This window comes from Myxine glutinosa, chromosome 1 (assembly GCF_964187855.1).
Source record: "Myxine glutinosa chromosome 1, kmMyxGlut1.1, whole genome shotgun sequence".
NCBI lineage: Eukaryota > Metazoa > Chordata > Myxini > Myxiniformes > Myxinidae > Myxine > Myxine glutinosa.
The window spans coordinates 143,349,869-143,376,387 of NC_136261.1; positions in this window are offsets into that span (position 1 = coordinate 143,349,869).

Here is a 26,519-nt window from a genome sequence, read left to right on the forward strand (position 1 = left end):
CGTTTTACCTGACAAAGTTAAATTAAAAAAAAACTAACACCGGAACGAGAACCACAGCCTTGCTTAAATAAATGCATATATACTCTTCGTTACAAAGAGTATATTATAATTATGCTCTTTATTTTGCCATTTACAATTGGTAAAATTCAATTTACGAACAATCCTTCAATTTACCATTTACCAAGGTATGGTAAATTTTGTCAGATTTCACTCCAGATTTGGACATTATTTGGTCTACAGCATCCAATCCTCATAGCCGGCGAAGCCGGTGTTGTCAATAAACGAGTACGAATTATGTTGAAAACCTGATTATGCCTTGGCTCGAGAATCCGAAGCGCAGTGGGCGCAGCCATCTTGCGTGGGCGGAAGTATGCATAACAAATTTAAAACGTTCATTAGGAGTTTCTTTCACCCGTCGTCGTTTGATTCACAATCTTATGCACCTCAGATGTATTAATAAAGTAATTTAAGACCAACATCGGCCTGCACGGGCCTGGTTATCTTCAACAAAACGCGTCACCAAACACCGGACCCAATGAGAGTCGAGCATTTGCAAAAATATGTCTAAAATGAAATCGCTCACTGGATGGAGTGCTGGAGACAGCCATTGACCGGATGCGGAAGTTTGCATAAAACAATTGCGAAAAAGTTCAATAGGAGCTTGTTTCACCCGTCGTTCTTTGATTCACAATCTAATGAAACCACTAATTAGTAATTAAAATACGTTAAGACCAACCTCGTTATCTTCAACGAAAATCGTCATCAAACACCAGCACCAATTATTATTACGCGTTTCGGACGGTGAAAACGGCGTCAAATATTCTAAAATTGACGAAGAATTATTTTTTTAGAAATCTCGCGGCCGTACGGGATAGTTTTTCACGGCCAGAAATATGGTATAAGCGGTTTACATATTTAGTTTAGAAATACAGATAGTTTTTCACGGCCGGAAATATCCGAAGTTGAGATGGAATTCACCGAATTAATCACTGCAAGCTAACGTCTTCTGGTGGACGAAGCTGCCGTGCCCGGAGAGTCAGAGAACCAGCCCTGGCGCCTGACAGCGACTGAAGTTAGAAGACTACACACTTACTGTGAAAACATATGTTAAGCCCAGTTAAAAATAGGCCTTAAGCTAGCACATCGTATAGTTACTTCCTTAAGCTTCTTGTGACATTTATTGTATTGTATGCAGGTATTGCCATCGGGGAGGACTGTCTGCTCTTCTCTTTTACCAAGTCTTACCAGGTACGGTACCTACTACACCTACCTACTACCAACTACCTACTACCAACTACCTAACCTACTGATGCCATGGTGATGGGTAAAATAGTGGCAAGAGGTATGCAGGTATTGGGGAGGACTGTCTGCTGTTCTCTTTTACCAAGTCTTACCAGGTACGGTACCTACTACACCTACCTACTACCAACTACCTACCTACCAACTACCTACCTACCAACTACCTACCTACCAACTACCTACCTGCCTACTACCAACTACCTAACCTACTGATGCGATGGTGATGGGTAAAATAGTGGCAAGAGGTTTTGGCTTCGCCGGCTCATTGCGGCTTTGCAGTCGGTACTAGTATCCGAATCCAGATTTTGATTATATGCTTTAATTATGAAATGATAATAATCGATCTTGTTTCCAAGGCAAGGCACGCCAAAACAAAATGGCGGCTTAAGAACCCAGCGAGGTGCAGTGGGCTGACCAAGATGGCGGGCCGCCATATTGGTACACCACCACATTGGGTTTTGTTCTTATGAGCACGTCGTTAATCATCTTCAAAAAGGATGTTCTAACACACCCAAACACCCAGTTGTCATCCTTGCAATCTGTTGGAGGTCCAGGTGTATGCATGCAAAGTTTGGGGCTGCTAGGTTTCATGGTTTTGGAGTTATGGAGGAGACAGACAGATGCTAGGACAGACACTACCTTTTATTATATATTTATGTTATACATATATATTTATATATATAAACATACAGTCGTGGCCAAAAATATTGGCATCCTTGCGCTTTTTTCAAATACATAATTTGCTCTAAAAATAAGTTGAAATTGACAAAAGTATTTGGTCTCCAGAATTCTTAATTTCACTCTTAATATTACAGAACCTTTGTTTTTGATTCAGAACTTAATATATCCTTTTAATCAGTAAATAAAAAGAAATGGCTTTGACAAAATTATTGGCAGTTTGTCCCACTCATCTTGTGCAAACTGCTGCAGTTCTCCCAAATTTGAAGGGTGCCTTCTCCCAACTGCTGTTTTCAGATCTCCCCACAGTGTTCAATGGGATTTAGATCTTGACTCATTGCTGGCCACTTCAGTGTTTTGTCTTTAACCATTCCTGGGTGCTTTTTGAAGTGTGTTTGGGGTCATTGTCCTGCTGCAAGACCCATGACCTTCGACAGAGACCGAGCATTCTGACACTGGGTTGAATATTGCGTTCCAAAATGCCTTGGTATTGGTTATCCCCTGATTTCATGATACCATGCACACATTCAAAGCACCCAGTGCCAGAGGCAGCACAGCAACCCCAAAACATCACTGAACCTCCTCCAGGTTTGACTGTAGGGAAGGTGATCTTTTCTTTCAAGGCTTCATTTTGTTTTCTGTAAACATAAAGATGATGTGCTTTATCAAAAAGCTCTAATTTGGTCTCATCTATCCACAGGACATTCTCCCAGAAGGATTTTGGCTTGTTCAGGTGTGTTTTGGAAAACTCCAGTCTGGCTTTCTTATGTCTCTCTCTCAGCAGTGGGGTCCTGCTGGGTCTCCTACCATAGAACCCCCTTTCATTGAGTTGACAATGGATGGTGCTGCCAACGGAAGTTGAAACTGTCGCACCTTGTGTCTGAAGGTCAGCTTGAATCTGTTTGGCAGTTGATCGAGGTGCTTTCTTCACCATTCGAACAATCCTTCGCTGCAATGTTCGATCAAGTTTTCTCTTGCGGCCATCTCCTGGAAGGTTGGCTACAGTGCCCTAGGCGTTAAACTTCCTGACAACATTGCGTACAGTGGACACAGGAACATCAAGGTCTATGGAGATAGACATGTAGTTTTGAGATTGTCCATGCTTGGCCACAATCTTGTGTCTGACCTCCTCAGATAATTCTCTGGTTTTCTTTCTTTTCTCCATGCTCATTGCGGTACACAAAGTGACACAAAACAGCAGAACGACTCCTTTTCTCTATTCAAACTGGTTGAATTAGTGATTTTTATATTACAGGCACCTGCAACTCACCACAGGTGAGTTCAATTCCAAAGTAAAGGAGAATCACCTGCTAGAAATCTCATTATTTCTAACAACTTCTAAAAGGTGCCAATAATATTGTCCAGGCCATTTTAGGATTTTAGTGGGGCGGCTTAGCCCAAATATTCAAAAGAATTGTGCATTTTGTGATACAAGCACCAAATTTGGCACAAATGTACATTAATATGTTGTGAACATTTTAAGATATTGGGCCACTTGAAATTCCGTAATTATTTTTTTCAAATTTTTTCAAATTTCGTAATTTCAAATTTTTCGGGTGACACCGTCACAATTTCGGTCTTCGAGGCCGGCCGATAGGCAAAGTGTGACCGGAAGGGACGAGGTTCTCCTGACCACGTGGCCCTCGATCTGGGAAGCGAGAGGCGTTCCATTAGTGGACGCGCCCCTCACGCCCGACTTTTGGGCGGCCCCGGCAGGCCGTTTGTTTTGACGTTCCATGACAGGCCCCGCACCCCCACCTCCGGGCCGACCGGAAGCTTGTGCTGAGTACATCATACCTGAACAACTCAGTGAGGCAGAACACAGCAGTGCACACCAGGGTGACCCCTTCAGTGCATAAACCAATTAACCTGTCCACTGCAGGGCATATAGAAATGAAGTTATTTTCTGCATATAATAATAATATAAGTTCAGTTCTATATAACAATTTCTGTTATCACCACTACCACTACCACTACAACTACCACTACTACAAGCTTTGTCTGGAATTTTGTGGACTAACAGACAAACAGACATACAGACAAGCTGGGATCAAAACATTACCTCCTTCCACCATTGAGTGTAGAGGTAAACATCATGGAAATTATATCATGCCCTAGATTTAATTCATGCTTACCCGTGTATTTGCTTCACTGGTTCACAAGGTCTTTTGCATACATGTAATTCAGACTCTCGTCTTCATTGCTGACCACACAATGTTCGCAACATATTAATGTACATTTGTGCCAAATTTGGTGCTTGTATCACAAAATGCACAATTCTTTTGAATATTTGGGCTAAGCCGCCCCACTATATCGGCCGGCCTCGAAGACCGAAATTGTGACGGTGTCACCCGAAAAATTTGAAATTACGAAATTTGAAAAAAAAAATTACGGAATTTCAAGTGGCCCAATATCTGAAAATGTTCGCAACATATTAATGTACATTTGTGCCAAATTTGGTGCTTGTATCACAAAATGCACAACAGGTTTGCTATGCTGCTACACTATTTCTGTGTGGAATAAGCTAAGATTTAGTAATTTTTTCAGCTTTTTTTGCTTTGTTCCACAGAAAACCAAAGAAATACAAATGTGGATAACAAAATATTTTTTAATTTCAACAATTTTCTGGAAGAAATCGTGCATTATTTGAAAAAAGTGCAAGGGTGTCAATATTTTTGGATATGGCAGTATATATATATATTTATATATTACCCCTTAATACACAATTGTTCATGCAGTTCAAAATAAAATATGACATTTCGGGTGATGGTAGTCCCATGGTAATGCCATGTGGATATCATGAAACTTGTGGTGGGCCGAAATGGAAGTTCGCCAAATCACGAGACGAATCCCATTCGCATCCCTGGTGAGTGAACTTTCCCGTTACCTCGACTTCGATTCTTTCAGAGAACAAGGTCATGATGTGTCTGTGAATTGCCTTCAATTCCAGAACAAACTGTGACGCTGAGCTTAGCAATGCATGTTTAGCAGTGTCATCTTTCTAACCTTTGACCCCTCCTCATGTAACCTCCGCATAGTAACTGCCAAAGAATGTGCATCACAGGCATGGTTGTCCCAAGACAGGCCTTGATCTGTTCAGCTCATCACAATCCTGACTGACTATTCGAGTGCGTGAGTGGAAGTAAACCAAACAGTAGGTCTGCACGGCTCGAAAACCTGACTGCTATCATTGCTCAGGATATTTCCCCAGTGTATTTGACAGAATTGTGCCAAGGTAGAAATGAGCACATATTAAAGATTTTTTTGCTTCTGATCCACGCAACAAGGAAATATATGATGGCAGCCAGAATGTGGAATCACGTCTGGAATTTCTAAATGAATTTCGTCGCCGCTCTGGAAACTTTTCATTTCACACCTTATGGGGGAAAAAACAGCAGATGGATGGAGAATCATAACGGTGGAAAGTCGTAAACGATCCGTCGTCCTTGCTCTGCCTTGCATTACACATTCCTGAAAGAGGAAGGCACGATCTATAGAGTAGTCCAAGAGCTCGACATGGCTGGTGGATGCTGCTTGCAACAGTTTTGTTCTTTTATAATCGCTATTTCATTTATTGTGTGAATAAATTAGCCCAAAATCTATCTCCTTTGAAGAGATATCCATCTTGTCCACCCCTTACGTTCTCCCTACCTCTCATACTTATTTGACATTTTGTCCCCCGTCGCACCGCGGAGCGAAAGGGGGACTATGGTTTCCCCTCCGTCCGTGTGTGCGTCCGTCCGTCCGTGCATGCGTGTGTCCGTCCGTCCGTCCATGCGTGTGCGGGCGTGCGTGCGTACGTGCGTGCGTGAGTAAGCGAAGGACCGAATTCTAATTTGGTGTGTGGGTGCAACCCACGTCAAAATCCAAGATGGCTGCCGCCATGTATGTCTGAACCTTGTGAGCGGAATATCTTGAAAAATAAGCGAAGTACCAACTTCTAATCTGGTGTGTAGGTGTATCTACGCATAAGGAAGAACGCTATTGAAAATTGGGTCGCCACGTCAAAATCCAAGATGGCCGCAACCATATAAATGTCTGAACCTTGTGAGCGAAATATCTTGAAAAATAAACGAACTACTAACTTATAATCTGATGTGTGGGTGTATCTATGCATAAGGGAGAACGCTATTGAAAATTGGGTCGCCACGTCAAAATCCAAGATGGCCGCCTTGCGTGTTCCACTTTGTCAACTCACATCACTTCACCGACGGGGGACCGAGGCGTAACGCTTGTTCCATCTATTTTCCTCTTCGGGCTTGCTGTTGGCAATTCCCCCTTTCTCTTCCTGCTGTTCTTTTTGTTATGTTGCATCCAGATCTATTCTGTGTTCTCGCTCTTCCACGAGCCTTTACTCTGTATCCAAAAAAAAAAAAGATTCAGACATATGTTCAGACACACACTGAAGGATAAAATAGTTGGTAGCATGCTCACCAGCTGCTTGTGATGAATTACCTCGCTTTGAACTTTAATCAGCCATTATTATTGATTCTTCACTCCTGGATCGACCAAATTCAACCTCATCGAACTTGCGCAAAATCCAAGTCACATGCATATATATATATATTTTTTTTTTTTTTTATATAATTATATATATTATAAGTTTTTGTTTGTGCACAGTTTCAATATATTGCATGTAACATGTCTACATTGCATGCAATATATTATATATTGCATGTATTTAATATATTTCTTGCAATACAGTATTTATTCAATATGTCTACATTTATATCAAAGTAAACATGTTCATTCATAAACTGACTTCCCGCAAACGATGCTTTTTTTTTCAATGTAATTTTACTTTTATTCATTTTCTATTCCATGTGGCTGTTAAGCATCAAGAAGGCAATAATAGCCATGGGGTATTTTAATATGTCCACGTAGCACTGTAGCAGTGCACGCAGAGGTGACAGGTTGCTTAACTGCCTCCCCAAAGTATAGTGAATGTTCCCTGCCTGAAAAGGCCCGGAGCAGAGTATATTCAGATCGTATTTCCTTGAAAAACACTTCCTGTTCACCTGCACACGAGAAGTAGTATAATCCAGGGCCCTGAAAATTATTGCTGTCTCGGCAGGAGTTTCAGGCAAGTATTCTCTCACCACAGGAAGCTTTGCAACCTTACAGCCTTATATTGCTTCTCACTCTGGTCTATCCCTCCTGCCCTTTTCGCTTTGTGCCCCTCCTCAGCCCTCCCAGGTCCCCTGTGCACTCATCATCCAGTCCATTTGGGTAACTGCCTCCTTGTTATCCTCTCCACATCCAAGCTATACTTTCACCTCAATCCTTTATCATTCCTTTTTTCTTGTCTGTGAAGTTCATTCCCGGAATATGCCTTTTTCACCTTTTCCTTTGATATGTGGTGCTTAACAACCATCCCATGTCATTTCACCTTCTATCATTCCTTCTCTTGCTAACCTATTGTCTTGTCTCTATTATCTAAAGTGTACTTTCCTCTCCCATTACTGATCTTGTTTGTCTGTCGCTATGCCTCTGCTCCCCTCTGTCCCAAAACTGATACTTTGACCTCCCACTGTCTGTCATCCAGAAGTAATGTCACTTAGTCCCATGTCATGCTAACTCAGTTATAGTTAGCATCAGTCAAAGTCCTTTACACATGTAGATTTGTAGAATATACAGAACGGATCCTGCAAAACTTTCCAACGTTTTTCTTTGTTACTTGGCAAAAAAAAGTTTTGACAAGTATGTTGATCACTGAGGTGTGTGTGTGTGTGTGTGTGTGTGTGTGTGTGTGTGTGTGTGTGTGTGTGTGTGTGTGTGTGTGTGTGTGTGTGTGTGTGTGTGTGTGTGTGTGTGTGTGTGTGTGTGTGTGTGTGTGTGTGTGTGTGTGTGTGTGTGTGTGTGTGTGTGTCCGCTCACGTATACTTGCCTACTGGTCACAATTTTAAAATAATTTACCCGAAACTTCACCAAATGGTAGAGTTGGTGGTCCGACAGAATGCTATTTATTTTTTGCGGTCAGAAGGTCGACATAGGCCAAAGGTCAACCCCTTTTTTTTCAAATTTCTAAAATCCTCAATTTTCATCTGGTTAAATTGAAATTTGAATGGGATTTGCATATCAGCGAAGTAAACTCAACCACCATCTATTTTTGAGGTCAACATAGGTCACAAGGTCAACATAGGCCAAAGGTCAACCACTTTTTTGACTTTCTAAAATCCTCAATTTTCATCTGATTGACTTGAAATTTGAATAGGATTTTCATATCAGCTAACTGAATTCAACCACCAACTATTTTTGTGATCAGCTTAGGCCAAAAGGTCAACATAGGCCAAAAGGTCAACATAGGCCAAAAGGTCAACATAGGCCACATTTCTAAAATTGTCAATTTTCATCCGATTAACTTAAACTTTGAAGGCGATTTGCATATCAGGTCACTGAATTCAACCACTAATTATTTTTGAAGTCAAAATGATGCTCTACTGAGTGCCATTCTACTTTGTTCTGTTTTGCCAAGTGTCGCTCTATGAGTGATTTTTTAAATTCTGTCTGTCTGTTTATATCAATCACCTACAGGTCACAATTTTAATGCGATCATCACAAAACTTCACCAGGTGGTAGAGTTGGTCATAAGGAAGAAGCCTATTGATTTTTAGGTCAAAGGTCATCTTGAAGTGAAATTTATAAAATTGTCTTTTTTCATCTGATTCACTTGAAAGTTGAACAGCATTTGCATATTGAGTGACTAAATTGGGAAACCAACTATTTTGAGGTCAAAAGGTCAAAGCTTAATTCAAGGTCAGACTTCTAAAATCATCAATTTTCATCTGAAAAATCATCAATTTTCATCCCTCCCTCAGTCTCTCCCAATTTTAATCCCTCCCAATTTTCATCCGATGAAAATTAAAGAGCAATTGCATCGTATGTGACAGAATTGGAAAACGAACTATTTTTGGGGTCCATACTCAATAGGTCAATGGTCAACTCAAGGTCAAACTTCTAAAATCATCAATTTTCATCTGGATATTAATTAATGTCCGTCTGATTGAACCGAGCTGTGATTAAGGTCGTCAATTTAAATCTTCATGAAAGGGACAATGTGATGTATCCATAACAACTTTTTTTGGTGGGGTGAGGGGGTGGATATTGCAAGTGTCATGCTCCACAGGACGTCTTTCTTGTTTATTTATTTCGCCCACCTTACTATGAAGAAACAAGTGCAGATTTGCAAGGTTAGTGTATCTTCACATAAATGCTAGACACATAAACCAACACACTGGTCAAAAGGATGAGTATTAGGGTGGTCCAAAAAACATCGATCTCTCCGATTTTGATGCTCTACTGGATTATTGTTAGAAATGGTCTAAAACATTCACCCACCAAATATTTTCGCTCGATTCCATCTAGAAACTCATACACACTTCAATTGAAATATGGCGTTTTTCACCAAATTTGGCTAAATGAGAACAATCCAATAGCAACCTCGGTGGAAAAAGTACATGCACTATTGTACTAAGCCATTTTGTGGTTCATGACTTTTTGCATGCGCTTGCGCCTGTGGGTGTGAAATCCTCATGGTCGAAACATGTTTGACAATGCTTGAAACATGTTTGAAACATGTTCATACATGTCTGACTCATGTTTCGACCATGAGGACTTCACAGGGGTATGTACCATCAATGACATTATTTAGGAAAAAAATATTTCTAAAGTCTTTGTAAGCCTCTCAACATGGACGATTTTCATTAAAATTGACCAAAATGACAAATTTATATGTTGAGTGTGTATGAGTTTATAGATGACTCAGATGCAAAATATTTTTTGGGTGAATGATTTAGACCATTTCTAACAATAATCCAATAGAGCATCAAAATCCAGATAAAAAAGTGATTTTTTTTGCATTTTTGGACCACCCTAATGAGTATAGACCCTTGCTAAACCAATAATTTTATTTTTTAAGCAAACAGAGAAAGTATCTTGCTTCTTATAACATTTATCCTTGAGGTTTAAGAATTTGCTGAGCCTTCCTGGTTTGCAGGTCATGACTGCTATATCATGGTAGCGTCTTAGTAGTTGTAACCGCTAAGTAGAAGAGACAGAGTGATGTGATAAACACTAAACAGATGTATAATGCACTTCAGTGAGTAGTTTGTTTTAGTGACGAAAGCCTCTTTATAGATTACCTGGCCCTTGTTGGGGACATGCACCTAACTCTAAACTATCCTCTCACCCTTCAGGAGGGGATGCAACACCCAGAAACAAAAAGTTGCTCTGCATAGTAAGTGTTCACATTTGGCTCAAAGGGCTGAGTTTCTATGTTGTGATTTGGAATTTCAGGCTCAGGTCCTGACTGCTGGGGTGGCAATGCCAACCATGTGTATTCCTTGCCATGAGACCGTTTCAGTATTACCTACTCTTCAGCTAAGGAATATACATTTGGATTGAATTGGATGAAAAGGAACGTATTCCAAAAAAGACTATATGGGTCGGCGTGGGTGACACTGCACGGTTGACCACCTTTGTCCTTCAGATGATTTCTTGTCTATGTCGCTTTTTTAATCATATAATAAGCCTCATACGAAGAGCTGGTGAAATAAAATCTTCCCAGTATTATTAAGTCTGAAAGTTGCTGATTACTTTTCTCAGAAGCCCTCTTTCACAGTGAGTGCTCTACTGACTTTATTAAGCCATCACTCTACCTACCGGCAGAACATTTCACTTGGTGTTTTTTTTTGTTTTTTTTTCTGAAGAGTGAATCAAAATGCACTCATTTAACAAACGAGTGAAGAGCAACGTCATTCAACTTTGTTTTTGCCTGTCAGTTGTAGTTACCTACAAACACATGCAAATTCCACGCCATGTTGCTTTGAATTTTGTCTCATTAAGAGAATCAGCAAGGGACCACACGCCGAGAGATCTTGCCATGTAACCATTCCTTCTAACTTAAGCTTCGCTAGAAATGGAATAGTAAATAAATATTAATGCGATCTATAATGATGTGAAACGTCATGTTATATTCTCGTTTTCAATATGCAAAGCAGCGTGGTTCGAAAATTGAAGCCATTGCGAATTACCTCAAAGTTGAAGTATCACCAACTGACATTTCAAAGTACATTTTCTTTTTCATTTATCCTACAACTTGCTGTGCCTGGGAAAACAACTGTAATGTAACTCGACAGAATCGACAAACAACGATCAATTGTCGTGCATTTATTATCTCTCAGCATAAAGCGCCGTTTCACGTCCGCGTCATCTGCACTGTGACGTCACTCCTGGAAACGCAAAGAGATCTGTTTGAACACCGGGAACAATTTGCACGTCCATACATGACAACAACTTTTAAGGTCATTGACATTGATTTCCCTACCAATTTGCGTGCTCGGAAGTAAAGACAAGACAATCATATCAAAGGTTCTATTATGTTTGTATGAAAGACATTATGCAATAAGTTTGGTTTAAGTCTGAAGCTGGGGAAATTCCTCCTGTTTGTTCTTGCACTGATGGACGATGGCATTGTAAGAATGTAAGGTGTGTGTAATCGTGTTTTCTCATGTCGGGAACTATGCTAGGCGAGGTGAGTCAGCATGCACTTGGATTGTGCTGAGCACATTGCTTGGCAGGAATAACCATTCTGGGATTCAGGATTTCTTGGGGAAGAAGGGTACAGTCATTTGGGTGGAAAGAGTCCTGATTATATATTATTTTCAGGACAGGGTGAAGAGATTATGTATGGCCAAGTTTGCTTTTGTTTTAAGTATGACTGATGAGAGTGGATTTTTATATAACATTGTGATGTTTTGTCCATCTTTTTCATGTGAAAATGTAATCTGTTGTCCTTGATAACAAGTAACATCACTGAAAATTACTATGTAGCCTTCACTAACTAAGTCCAATTTCTGTAAGCTTGTCATACGATATTTCCTTCCCAGGATTCATAGTCCGTTAACATGGTCTGAGACAGAGTTCTAAAGACCTCCTCGGATTCTGAAAATATCTTTTAGTTAGTGTTCAATTTGTAAGTTACTGCGTTCAACTGTGTTTTGTAATTGGTCTTTACCATTTACAAAACCCCAAGGATCGCTTTTATCCGAGCCGAACCTGACGGTGCAATGCTCGCAAGTGATGCAAAATTAATAAAATAAAGAAATAAATATATAATAATAATAATAATAATAGTAAAAAATCATAGTAAATAAATTAATAAATTATGTATTAAATAAATATATATTATATATTAACAAATTAAATATTAATGAATTAGTAATAATAATAATAATAAATAATAATAAATAAATAAATAAAAAGCAAAAAATAATTTCGTTATTTGACCCAAAACTTTCGACGAGTTATTTACTCGTTGAGGTTGAGGCCCACTGGAGACGCTACTGCTCCTGCTCTGAGAGCTTGGATTCTGAGAGCATCATCTGGTGACCCCTCTACCTCCATGTCTAGATGCCACTGTGGCATCTAAAAATGCAATCCTCAGCATCATTTGTGTCATGAGCATCATCCATGGCATTTAATTTTATATTAAACTAGCAGAGGTAAGGTACCCGGCGTTGCCGGAGAGTAGGGGAGAGAGAGGAGTGGAAGGGTAGGGGAGAAATAAGGGAGGGAAGGGGAGGGAGAAGTGAAGGGTTGAGGGAGAGGAGGGGAGGAATGGATGAAGAGGAGGGGGGTAAAATGGGAGGGGAGGGGAAGGGAGAGACAGAGAGGGGGTATGGTAGAGACAAAGAGGGATGGGGGGAAGAGGGAGAGAGAGAAAGAGAGAAAGAAAGAAAGAAAGAAAAAAGAGAGAGAAAGAGAAAGAGTGACTTCCTTTTATTACAAAGGTGAAAAAGGACAAGTTATGTGCAGTTATAGAAAGAAACAATAATTAAACCATTGTTTCAGAGAAAAATGATTAAAAAATCGGTATCATTAAGCTTGCAAATGGTCTCATTAAAAATCCATTTTTCTTTAAATAATGTTAAACTTTTGTTCATTAAAAAAAAAATTAAGTTTTCCAGTTTTAATTCACACAAGAGCGTCCGCTCACAAGAGCCTTAAAGGTGAGCAACACATTATGTGAAGAAACAGCAATGTTTTCCATTTTGCCTTTCTGGGTTTGTAGATTGCAAACTTAGCTTGACCAAACAAAAAATAGGTTAAAACTACTTTCTTAAGGGAAGAGGGTCCTAAAACACCAGAAATAAAAACATTGGAGTTAAAAATGAGAGTCAAGATTCCTAAAATATGATTGGAGGAGGGTAAACAGAGGTTGTAAACATGCACATTCAAGGTATATACAGTCATGTGAAAAAGTAAGTACACCCCCTGTAAAGTTTTGACTTTTTCAACATATTTCAACATACAGCTATTTGATCTTCATTTCAACAATATTGATAGATAAAGGTGATATAATATAACAAATATCATGAAACATTTACATTTTGTAGTCCATTGTATAATTTAAATAAACATAAATGCAAATTTCACTTGTGGAAAAAGTAAGTACACCCCTACATTTATCATTACTTCAAATACCTAAAATTAGAATCAGGTGCACCAGCTCAGGTGCAAATGATTATAACATCGTTAGAGAGGATCTTGGAGGAACCTGTCTTATTTAAACCTCAGACATTTAGTTTGGTTTGCTCTTTGTTGTTGAAGTGTGCGGCGTCACCATGCCTAGATCAAAAGAGCTCTCTGAGGCCTTCAAAAAGAAGGTTGTAGATGCCTACGAGTCTGGGAAGGGATTTAAAAAGATCTCCAAACAATTTGAAATCAATCATTCGACTGTCCAGAAGATCATGTACAAGTGGAGAAGATTCCAAACAACTGCCAACTTGTTCAGGCCAGGCCACCCCAGCAAGTTCAGCCCGAGAGCAGACCGCAACATGCTGAAAGTAGTCTCTAAGAACCCCAGAATGTCATCACGGGACCGACAGGTGGCTCTTGCCACTGTTGATGTGAAAGTGCATGAGTCTACAATTAGAAAGAGGCTGCACAAATATGATCTACATGGGAGGTGTGCCAGGAGGAAACCTTTGCTGTCCAGTAAGAACATCAGGGCAAGACTAAAGTTTGCCAATGAACACCCAGGCAAAGACCAGCACTTCTGGAACAATGTGCTCTGGACAGATGAGTCAAAGGTAGAGCTATTTGGCCACAGTACCAGAAGACATGTTTGGCGAAAACCAAAGACAGCATTTGACCACAAGAACCTGATACCAACTGTAAAGCATGGTGGTGGAAATATTATGGTTTGTGGCAGCTTTGCTGCATCAGGGCCTGGGCAGCTCACCATCATATAATCCACTATGAATTCTTCATTGTACCAGAGGTTGCTTGAGGATAATGTGAGGCCATCTGTCGGAAAGTTGAAGCTCAACCGAAGGTGGACCTTGCAACATGACATTGACCCTAAACATACCAGTAAATCCACCAAGGAATGCCTGAAAAGAAAAAAATGGAGGGTTCTGGAATGGCCAAGTCAAAGCCCGGATCTAAATCCCATCGAGATGTTGTGGGGGGATTTGAAACGAGCTGTGCATGCAAGAAACCCCCTAAACATCGCACAGCTGAAAGAATTCTGCATGGAGGAGTGGGCAAAAATTTCTCCCAGTCGATGTCAGAGACTGGTGGACAGTTATAAGAAACGCCTACTTGAGGTTGTTTCTGCCAAAGGGGGCAATACCACCTATTAGAGCCAAGGGTGTACTTACTTTTTCCACATGCGAAATTTGCATTTATGTTTATTTAAATTATACAATGGACTACAAAATGTAAATGTTTCATGATATTTGTTATATTATATCACCTTTATATATCAATATTGTTGAAATGAAGATCAAATAGCTGTATGTTGAAATATGTGGAAAAAGTCAAAACTTTACATGGGGTGTACTTACTTTTTCACGTGACTCTATGTGGTATGGTTTCAGTGGATGCACAGAAAGGGCAAAGATTAGAGTTGGCAGCAGAGACATGGTTCAATAAAACATTATAAGGTAAAATCCAGTGTATAAGTTTCCATTGGATATCTCCAACATATTTTGGAGTAGGTAAAAGATAAAAACCTTGCCAGTGGGGGGAGCTGGGGGATATTGGGGGTAGAAATTCTCACCATCAAAGCCTTGGGTGCTCCGAGAATGTTGTAGCATGTAAGATTTTTATGCAAGCATTATACAATATTTTATTGGGGAAGGACAGGAGGGACAATGCAATGTTGTCAGGATTTTCTAGGCCAGGAGATGATTTATTGGTGAACTGTATATAAGGAGTTTTGGGAAGTGAGCTGTTGCTTCCTCAGATGGAGTTTCGAGTTCCTGGCGAGTGCTGCAGTAAGTTGATTGTACTCCTTGAAGGAATCATGAGACGATTCGGACAGATCTTATCCCAGTTCTTTGTGCCAGGGCAGCGGCGGTCGGCGAGTGGTTTTCAGACACTGTCCTGAGATATTTTACCCACAGCAGCCCGACATCAGCAAAGCGTTGAACGAGTCCTCTGTCATTTAAATTGTTTCTGAGAAAGCAGTTGTAAAATAAGGGCTCATTGAAAAACATTTCCATTTTGTATGACGCCATTTCCCAGGAAAAGGAGAAGGTTTGCCAGGCGTTCATCACCCCTTGGTAGAAGGTGGGCAGCAGAGAAAGGTTAACGTGATACAAGTTCATCACATAAAGTTCCTGGCAGTATCCAAGTTTGCTTGCAAGTTGTAGCATGCAGTTAGTCAAAGGCTTCCACAGTAGGGCTTCACTCCCATACAAAAGTTGATGAACAACTTGAAGCCGGAAGACTACAAGCCGGCTACGGATGTTGATGAGGCCTTGGCCACCTTCAACAAGCGGCAGGTAGGTAACGGCGGGTTTTTGCCAGTGTTTTCCGCTCCATAAGAAATCAATGATGCTCTTTTTTAGTGTAGCTACATGGTTTCCAGGTGCTTGCAGACATATCATTTTATGCCATAACATGGAGGCAATGAGATTATTGAGGACGAGGGTTGTTCCACGGTAACACAGTTGAAAAAGAAGTCCTTTCCAACGAGTTCGTTTTCTCATTACCTTGTCCAGGAATCCTGTCCAGTTCTGCAATTCAAAGGTGCTATCTCCTAAGAAGATTCAAAGGCATTTGATTCCATTTTGTTGCCAATCCATCCCTCTTCGTAGAGCAATTGGTGGGCAAGCTCCAGGTCCTACCCAAAGGGCTTCGTTCCTTTTCCAATTTACCCAGCCTGAATAGGCCTGGCAATATGTTTCTGATGCCTGAATCATTGCAGTGGCGTCAGCATCATAGTTTCCAAGAACACAAATATCATCTGCATAAGCAGAGATTTTGAGTGGTGTGTTGAGGATGGATCCGGTAAAACCAGAAATGTGCTTACGTAGTTGGAGCAGGAGGGGTTCGATGGCGAGTGAGTATAAGGGTCCTGACAGCGGGCAACCTTGTCGTACTCTACGTTGTATAGCGATGGGGCTGCACAACACTTGGTTAATTTTAAGAACTATCAATGGTATCCGCCCTATGGGTGGGGCTTCAATTGGGAGGCCCAAAAGAAAAGGCAAAATATCAGAAATTGAAGGCTTTTTTATTTATTTCAAACGATTCATATAAACATCCGTTAAATCATATCACACGCAAATCATCAAAATCTAAACAGTATTTGTAGAATTTCAATAAAAGCCACATCACTGTTCATATCGGTAAATATTATTCCAACGTGTTTGGAAAAACTGGAAATTTTGAAAAATTGGAAATTGGAAAAATTAGAAAAAATTGGAAAAACAATTTAACCTATTTTACTCCAAGGGGTCCCAGGATTACCCGCCCAAAATTTCGTTGCGATCGGTTCAGCCGTTTTTGTGGTACCTGGGAACAGACAGACAGACAGACATTTGGTGAATTAGAGTAAAATACTGTATATATTAAAATACAAAAGTTTAACATATGAGATAAAATTAGGGCCAAAGCCGAAACTCTTTAAAACTCTATAAAGGTATGTGTGGTCAATACAATCAAAAGCTTTTTCTTGATCAATAAAATCCAGACCAACATTCTTGTTAAAATTTTTACAAAACCGAATAGTATCACGGATAAAAAAAAAAAATTGTCAATGATAGCACGTCGAGGTATGCAAAAGGATTGATGTTCTACAAGCAGGTTTATAAAGGGTTTCAATCGATTGGATAAGGTTTTAGCTAAAAATAAAATTCATCTGTACATAAAACAGAAATAGGCCACCAGTTTTCTATCAGTTGGGAGGGAGTCTTCTTTCTTAGGGATTAAGGAGGTAACTGCTCTACGGCAGCTCCATGGCAGTTGTCCATCCAATAAACATTCATTCAGGACCTGCAGTAGTTGGAGTCCAATGGTGTCCCAGAAGCACCAGAAAAATTCGCTTGTCAGCCCATCAAGTCCAGGAGCTTTGCCAGGTTCCAAGGTATTCAAGGCAGTGGTGAGTTCACTTAGGAGAAGGGGAGTCTCCAACTGTTGTTTCTGGTCCTACATTAATTTTGGAAGTTTGGACATGAGTTCAGATATTGCATCATGGTTAATGTCATGTCGTGTAAACAACAAGCCGAAAAGTTGGTCGAAATGATGCCGAACACAATTCCTGATTGGAGCATCTTCACAAAGGAGTTTCCCATCATGCAGTAAGCGTGTTATCTCTGAGGATGGGGTTTTTTTTGAGGGCTAAAGAAAAAATTTGTTTGGGGTATCGAGGTCAGGTATGTATTTCATTTCTAAATGTAGAAATGTATTCTGTTCCCGCTTTTCAGATATGGAGTTGAGTAAGGATGTTTTTCCATGAAGTTTTAATTTTGTTTCTTGGTAACCTGTGTTGTCGGTTCTATGGAGTTGTTCTTGTAATTGCAGGATTTCATTTTCAAGCAAGGTTACCGTTTTTTTTCATTTTGAGCACCATGTGCACGATACTGTTGACAGAAAAGTCTAATGTGTGCTTTAGCATTGTTCCAGCATTGCTTTCGGCTTGAGAAATCGTCTTTAGAAGCAACAAGGATATTCCAGATTTCTTGAAAAACCTCTTTGAAGGTAATATCATCAAGAAGATTATTATTGAAGTTCCAATAGGCACTCTTCTGCTTTGGCCGAGGGGTGGAAATTGCGAGAAGTATTGCGTTATGGTCTGAAAACCCAGATGGGCAGATCTGGGATAATTGAATGCAACGACACCATGAGAATTACCTAGTTGAAGGCTGTTGCAATCGCCATATGTCCATGTCGTTTAAATTTTGTAACAGTCTCACAAGGGGAGTTGTGGAGCTTGGGTAAGGTTCGGCACTGTTCCTGCCAACTTTGGGGTGGAGAGTACAGTTGAAGTCCCCACCAATACAAATGTGATTTTGGGGATTTTTTTGGCCATTCTGGTTATCAAGGGTTGTTAAGTGCGTTTCCAGGTTGCCAAATAATTATTGACGAGTTACAGGTGTAATTATTGACGCTACAGGTGTAATAATTATTGACGAGCTACATAGACATTTAAGATAGTATAAGACTCGCCGAGGTATGATAATTCTAAGGATGCAGAAAACCCTTTTTGTAATTCAGTAAAACCAAGTGATGAGGGGGAAAAGGAAGGGCTAAGGATTATTGCAATGCCTCCTTTTCGGGCGCCACTATTACTGAAGAAAGAAACACCGGAGAAAAGTTTAGACCATTGTTCAACACAACGGTCATTTGCATGGGTTTTCTGTAGAAGGGCTATATCCACATTTTTATTTAATAAAAAGTCTCATGCATGAATTTTCCGCATAGTGCTGCATCGTCCATTTATGTTTAAACTACAGATTTTGAAGTTCACGAGGAGGATGTGTATAAGAAGCCGTCATGTCGTCCAGTTCATTGTTTTGCCAGCAATTCACCCTTAGCCTTTTGCACACATTTATTTAACCGGTGGCGTTGGGACAGGTTAAAGTTGGAATCATCCGGGCGTTTGATGATCATCTTAGCAGTTTGTATGATTTGTGGCAATTCTGGAAAGAAGGTTTGAATGACTACATTTTTTTTTACGAAATGTATCTTCAGCGAAAGAGTTTGCTATCAGCAGGGGAGACTTGGGAAGTATTGAAGGAACTGCGCTCCAACGCGAGTCGAAAGAATTGACGCGACCAAAGACGGAATTCGTCCGAGTTGCTTTATTGAAACAAAACAGCTCAGGTATTCTGACAAGCCCGTTTTTCGGGCAACAATATACATACACATTTATGTCGGGAAGTTTGCCCGGCAAAAGCTATACCGGGCATGCCCGGGTATCAAGGGCGAGCCTTGGAAAGGCGAGTCTGGACCTGCCCGGGCGTGTTTGGCTGCGGCCTGGCAAGTCGAGGCTGGGCGTGCCCGGGCGCTCTGGGCGAGCACTGGAAAGGCGATAGCGGGCATGCCCGGACACTCTGGGCGAGCCCTGGAAAGGCGATAGCGGGCATGCCCGGACGCTCTGGGCGAGCCCTGGAAAGGCGATAGCGGGCATGCCCGGACGCTCTGGGCGAGCCCTGGAAAGGCGATAGCGGGCATGCCCGGACGCTCTGGGCGAGCCCTGGAAAGGCGAGAGCGGGCATGCCCGGGAAAGACGAGACCGGGCGTGCCCGGGAGGTTCGGGCGTGCCCGGGAACAGTGAGTCCGGGCATGCCCGGGAGAGGCGCGTCTGGCCGTGTTCTGGCCGGTGCAAGGCGATTATGTACATCCAGCGGTAACCGCTACACACGCCCCTCCAGAATCGACCTGCACCGGCAGGGTCAATTTAAGGGGGGTCCGGATGACCCGGCCGAAGCGACCCCTGGAGGGTCGTGGGGAGGGGTCTGACGTGGTGGTGGGTGGTCGACCGGGGGGAACTGTGGACGGGGGGCGGCCTCGCCGCGGAGGAAGGGCCAACAGTGGTGGTCGGTCGACGTCCATGTGCGCCGGTTTGAGGCGGTCCACAGAAATCCGGTCCGGCCGGCCGCCGAAGTCGACGATGAAAGACTTGTCGCCCCGTCGCAGGACCCGGAAGGGCCCGTCGTACGGCGGCCGGAGTGGCCCCCGGTGCGCGTCATGACGCACAAAGACGTACTCCGCTGTGCGAAGCGCCGGGGGGACGTAGGACTGGGGGCCACCGTGGCGGGACGTCGGCATGGGGGCAAATCGTCAGGCGGCCTCCTGGAGGTCCGAGCGCTGGCGAGCGGCGGACCAGGGACTGGTAGCGTCAGGCACGAATTCGCCCGGGACGCGGAGTGGCTGGCCGTAGACGAGCTCGGCGGCGGACGCCTCGAGGTCTTCCTTGGGGGCCGTGCGAAGGCCCAAAAGGACCCACGGCAGCCGGTCGGCCCAACCGTCGTCCTGAAGGCCGGCCATGAGTGCGCCCTTCATGGAGCGGTGAAACCGCTCGCACAACCCATTGGCTTGGGGGTGGTAGGCCGTGGTGCGGTGCAGCGTGACCCCCAACGAATGGGCGACCGCGCCCCAAAGCTCAGACGTGAACTGTGGGCCGCGGTCGGACGAGATGTCCGCTGGTGCGCCGAAGCGCGCGACCCAGGTGGCGATGAACGCCTGCGCCACGTCGGCGGTGGTGGTGGAGGTGAGGGGCACGGCCTCCGGCCACCTGGTGGTCCTGTCCACCATGGTGAGCAGGTGGGTGAACCCCCGCGAGGGGGGCAGGGGACCCACCAGGTCCACGTGGACGTGGTCGAAACGCCGTTCAGGCACGGCGAAAGGTGCCAGCGGGGCCTGGGTGTGGCGGTGGACCTTGGCTCACTGGCAGGCCGTGCAGGCGTTGGCCCAGTCGCGGATGTTTCGTCGAAGGCCGTGCCAGACGAAACGCGCCGACACCAGCTTCTGAGAAGCTTTCCGGCCCGGGTGAGAAAGGCCGTGGATGGAGGCGAAGATGCGGCGCTGCCAGGAAACGGGCACGATGGGGCGAGGCTGGCCCTGGGAGACGTCGCAGAGCAGGACGGTGCCCGCGAAGGGGATGTCGGCCAGGCGGAGGCCCGTGTCCGCCACGCGGAGTGCCTGCACCGAGGCGTCGGTGGTCTGGTCGGCCGCCATGAGCGTGAAGTCCACGCCGAGGTGGACCGCGTTCGCGCTGGCCCGCGAAAGGCAGTCGGCCACGGCGTTGTCTTTGCCGGCGACGTGCTGGATGTCCGTGGTGAACTCCGACACGGCGGAGAGGTGGCGCTGCTGGCGGGCCGACCACGGCTCCATGACCTTAGCCATTGCATAGACCAACGGCTTGTGGTCGACGAAAGCCGTGAACGGGCGGCCCTCCAGGAGGTGTCGGAAATGGCGAACGGCCAGGAATAGCCCGAGCAGCTCGCGGTCAAACGTGCTGTAGTTTAACTCGTTCGGCCGGAGTTGCCGGCTGAAAAATGCGAGTGGCTGCCAAACCCCGTCCACCCATTGCTCATGGACGGCGCCCACCGCGTAGTTGGAGGTGTCCGTAGTGAGGGCGATGGGCGCGTTGAGCACCGGGTGAGCCAGCAGCGTTGCGTCGGCGAGGGCCCGTTTGGCACTGGCGAAGGCTGCGTCCATGGCCACGGACCAAACAATGTCATGCTTGGCCGGCTTGCCCCGGAGGGCCTCGTAAAGGGGCCGCATGAGCTGAGCAGCGCGGGGCACGAATCGTTGATAAAAATTCACCATGCCGAGGAACTCTTGGAGGGCCTTGATGGAACGGGGACGCGGGAACGTGGTGATGGCCTCGACCTTGGTCGGCAGTGGCACGGCCCCGGTCTTGGTGATGCGGTGGCCCAAAAAGTCAACGGTCGTCGCGCCGAAGTGGCATTTGACCGGGTTGACAATTAAGCCGTGCTCGCTGAGGGGACCGAACAGTGTTCGGAGGTGGAGGAGGTGCTCGGCGCGGGACGTGCTGGCGACGAGGATGTCGTCCAGATAGACGAAAAGAAACGGCAGGTCGCGCAGCATGCCGTCCATCAAGCGCTGGAACGCCTGGGCCGCGTTCTTGAGGCCAAACGGCATCCGCAAAAATTCGAACAGGCCGAATGGCGTGATGACGGCCGTCTTCGGGACGTCGGCCGCCCGGACAGGTACCTGGTGGTAGCCCCGTATCAGGTCAATTTTCGAAAAGATGACCCGTCCCGCCAAACGGGCGGAAAAGTCCTGAATATGCGGGATCGGGTACCTGTCGGGGGTGGTAGCGTCATTGAGACGGCAGTAGTCGCCACACGGGCGCCATCCACCCCCCGGGTTTGGCACGATGTGCAGTGGCGAGGCCCACGCGCTATCGGAGCGCCGCACGATGCCGAGGTGCTCCAACGCGTCGAATTCGGCCTTTGCCACGGCGAGCTTGGCTGGGTCGAGGCGGCGGGCCCTGGCGTAGACCGGTGGGCCCATAGTGGGTATGTGGTGCTCGATCCCGTGCCGCACTGCGACGGCCGAAAACGTCGGCCGCGTGAGGGCCGGGAATTCCACGAGCAGGCGAGCGAACTCGTTCGTTGCCGGGAGGGCGCACGCCAGTTCGGTCCGCGCGGAGCTGCTCATTGTGCACGCCAGGGAGCTGAAGGTCTCGGCGTGGACAAGGCGACGTCGTTTGACGTCGACCAGCAGCCCGTGCGCGCAGAGGAAGTCGGCGCCCAGCAAAGCCACGGGGACGCTGGCGGTAACAAAAGTCCATTGAAAGCGCTGGCTGCCGAAGCAGAGGGTGACGACGCGTGGGCCGAAAGTGCGTATGGCCGAGCCATTAGCAGCGACCAAAGAGGGGCCGCAAACTGCGTCCAGCCTGTCCTGCTCGGAGGCAGGTATGACGCTCAGTTGGGCGCTGGTGTCGCACAGGAAACGCCGTCCAGACGCTTTGTCCCGAATAAACAGCAAGTTTCCCGAGTGGCCGGCGCTCATGGCTGGGAATGAACGCCGGCCCGGCCGTTTCCCGACCTGCCGAAAGTGCACGGGGGCCGGCACGTCCGAGCCTTGTGTCCGAACCTGGCGTGGTAATAACACCACGCCCGGTCAGGTGGAGGCCCCGGCCGTCGTGTCGGAAGCGGGCGGTGCGGCGTGGCGGCCGCCAGTTGCACCGGCAGTTCGGCCTCCAACCGCGCAGGGCGCTCGGGCGTCGTGGGCGTCGCCTCGGACGGCGGCGGGCTCCAGGTAACCGCACCGATGTGCTGGCCCGCCGAGGAGATCTTATCGGCTTCCCTGGCGAGGGCGCGGGGATCCGTGATCAACGTGCCAGCCAGGGCGAGGCGTACCGGGTTAGGCAGCTGACGGAGGAACAGCTCCCGGAACAGGAATGCCGGAGAGTGCTCGCCGAGCAACGAGAGCATATAGTCCATGCGCTCGGACGGGCGTGTGTCGCCGAGCTCGGGCAGGTCAAGCAGGCGCCGTGCGCGTGCTGCCGGTGAGAGGGCGAAAGCGCCGAGGAGGAGCGTCTTCAGCGCGTCGTATTTGTCAGCAGCCGGCGGGTGCTGGAGGAGGCTCAAGGCGCGGGCCGCGGTGGCGGGACCGAGCGCCGCCACAACATGGTGGAAGCGGGTGTCGTCCGCAGTGATGCCTCGCAGGGCGAACTGGGAGTCCGCCTGGGTGAACCAAACAGCCGTGTGAGCCTCCCAGAAGGTAGGCAGTTTAAGCGTCACTGCCGTATCCATGTCGGTAGGTCACCAATGAAGGAACTGCGCTCCAACGCGAGTCGAAAGAATTGACGCGACCAAAGACGGAATTCGTCCGAGTTGCTTTATTGAAACAAAACAGCTCAGGTATTCTGACAAGCCCGTTTTTCGGGCAACAATATATATACACATTTATGTCGGGAAGTTTGCCCGGCAAAAGCTATACCGGGCATGCCCGGGTATCAAGGGCGAGCCTTGGAAAGGCGAGTCTGGACCTGCCCGGGCGTGTTTGGCTGCGGCCTGGCAAGTCGAGGCTGGGCGTGCCCGGGCGCTCTGGGCGAGCACTGGAAAGGCGATAGCGGGCATGCCCGGACGCTCTGGGCGAGCCCTGGAAAGGCGATAGCGGGCATGCCTGGACGCTCTGGGCGAGCCCTGGAAAGGCGATAGCGGGCATGCCCGGACGCTCTGGGCGAGCCCTGGAAAGGCGATAGCGGGCATGCCCGGGAAAGACGAGACCGGGCGTGCCCGGGAGGTTCGGGCGTGCCCGGGAACAGTGAGTCCGGGCATGCCCGGGAGAGGCGCGTCTGGCCGTGTTCTGGCCGGTGCAAGGCGATTATGTACATCCAGCGGTAACCGCTACAGTATCTTCATTTACGCTCCTGCACTCACTAACTAATAGAGTCTCTATGTCGGACAGCTCTGACGTTGTGTCATCAGCCTCATCACATCCCTCCATTTTGCCAGGCAGGGTTTTGCCCATGGAGGGAGGGTATTTGGTCAGAGGAGTAGCTTCAGGGGGTGGAGGGGGGGGGGGCAAATGGTTGACTGCTGTGGTATGGCCAAGCTGTTAATTCCAGGGTCATCGATTGGAGACAGGGGGTCATCCAGGGTGATGTCCTCAAAGACTGAAACTCGGTTTTGAGTGGTGTTACGTATTACCTCCCCAAACCCCGGTTACGGTGCACCTCAGAGTCTTGAGAGGGAATGCGGCAGAAAGATTTGTATTCTTGAGTGTTCTAATAAACTTCCACTTCCAGGTTGGTGGGCCCGGGAAGTGGCGGTGTGCTTGCTGCTCGCACAATAAAAGCCACTCTGAATTGAGCTGAATTGGTGTTGTTTTGGTGGAACAACACAGTTTCATTTGCATGCTTATATTTATAAGTGCTAATTTACTCATGCTGAAGCTATGGTTACGCTCCATGAATCACGGCAATATGCATAAAAAGGATGGTTTTAATAAAAACGAGGGTGAGGGGACACAATGTGCAATAAATCAATGGGGGGAGGTAGTCAAACCTGACAGGATTGCTTAACTAGACACAAACGCCTCAACATCTATCTGTGCAGAACATCACTGCCTGGGGACGTCGTGTTCTGTTTCAGAAGGGAATTTTTTTCCATTTGATGTTCAACCAATTTTTTTTCTGCTTCATGTGACTGTGAAGAGCATCATCAAATTTATTCTGTCGACAATAAATCGCTCATTAAACCTAAATGAATGCAAGATAATTTCAATGTCCAAAACAAAAGATTTGACAATAATACAATAGATAATTTAAACCGACTGCATTCCTGACCCCACAAAGGATCCAGAACAAAGGAAATTTGTACAAAGGAACAAACCACACGCCCAATAACAGCAGAGCCTGGGCCATCATTTAAGGGATAACGATGTGATTTCATTTACCACCACATAAGGGATGGGCATTGGAAAGAGATTGCATAAGGTGTATCAATTACATGAAAGTAAAGGACTTTACTGCACAGAAGACAAATAATGGAGGACATGGAATTTAATCTCAGCGTTTAAGACTCATTTGATTATGGTGGAGATTGGGTTCTTTCTGGTGTTGGGCTGATTACTCTTCTAAGTGCCAGCAGCAAAATGGGTTTATTACCATGATGTAAAATTGGGTGCTATCCTGTCATTTCAGTTACGTCGTGAATTCCAAACGTTCTATGAACAAGGCGCTCACAATACAAGACATGCCAACATTAATTTTTATTACATAAGTATAAATATAATTATTATTAAAAGTATATATAATTATATAGTATATATAATTAAAAGGAAATTATATAACCCTTATAAAGGAGAAATTTAGGCCTGGCCTCGTTGAGGACAATATAGTCCGTGCCTGGAGCCTTCAAGATAAAAAAAATAAACATTAAAAAAAAAAAATACAATGTTGGTGTATCTTGGTATAAGGTGAGCTTCTTCATTTTTGAACTTCTTGAATGCCCCCTCACCCCTCCTAGCCCCATATATATATTTTGTGTTTTTCACTTCTTATTTTCCTTATTTTTCCCGTTTTTAGTGTTTTTCACTTGACTATCTTTTTCATCACTTCTTATTTTAGTGACTTTTTATTGATGTACTGGATAAAGAGGCTCCCTCTCTTTCATGTATTAGTGGAAGAGTTTCTCCACCTGCATGAAATGATGCATTGTATGTTGAGTTGTTCAGCTGGTCTTTCAAAGTGTTTGTAACTCCACGCACCACTAATTATTTTACCCAATTGATAGCAAAGAAGAAGGAGAGATGAAGAATAAACATGCTTTACTGCCAACATGAAAAGACAAAAGGCCAGGAGGCTGCAAGCACAGAATGGGAGTGTTTCTCCAATAATGAGCTACACATGATTCAACAAACACATAAATCTCACATGCCTCTAATCAGAGCATTTAGGTCATAGTTGATACCAAATTATCATCAAATTGTGTTTCCTTTAAAATATGGTTTATGAGTTCCTCATTGGATCCATTTCCATATGTTGGAGTCATTTGGAACCTAATGAATGGATCGTAGGCAAGCTGTCATCCTCATCAAGAATGAATCGAACAGATGGAACATGTGGCTTCACTTCACACAACTTAAATATGGCTATTCTTAGGTCCATAAGTGTTATGAAGTTCTTAGCAACCTGGATGAAGTTATCTCAGGACTTGGGAGACATGGAAAAGCCATTGCAAATGGAGAAACAAGCATTGGGTACAAATACAAAATGTTCAACAAATTCACAAACATTGACTGAGCAATGAGGTCAAGGAGAT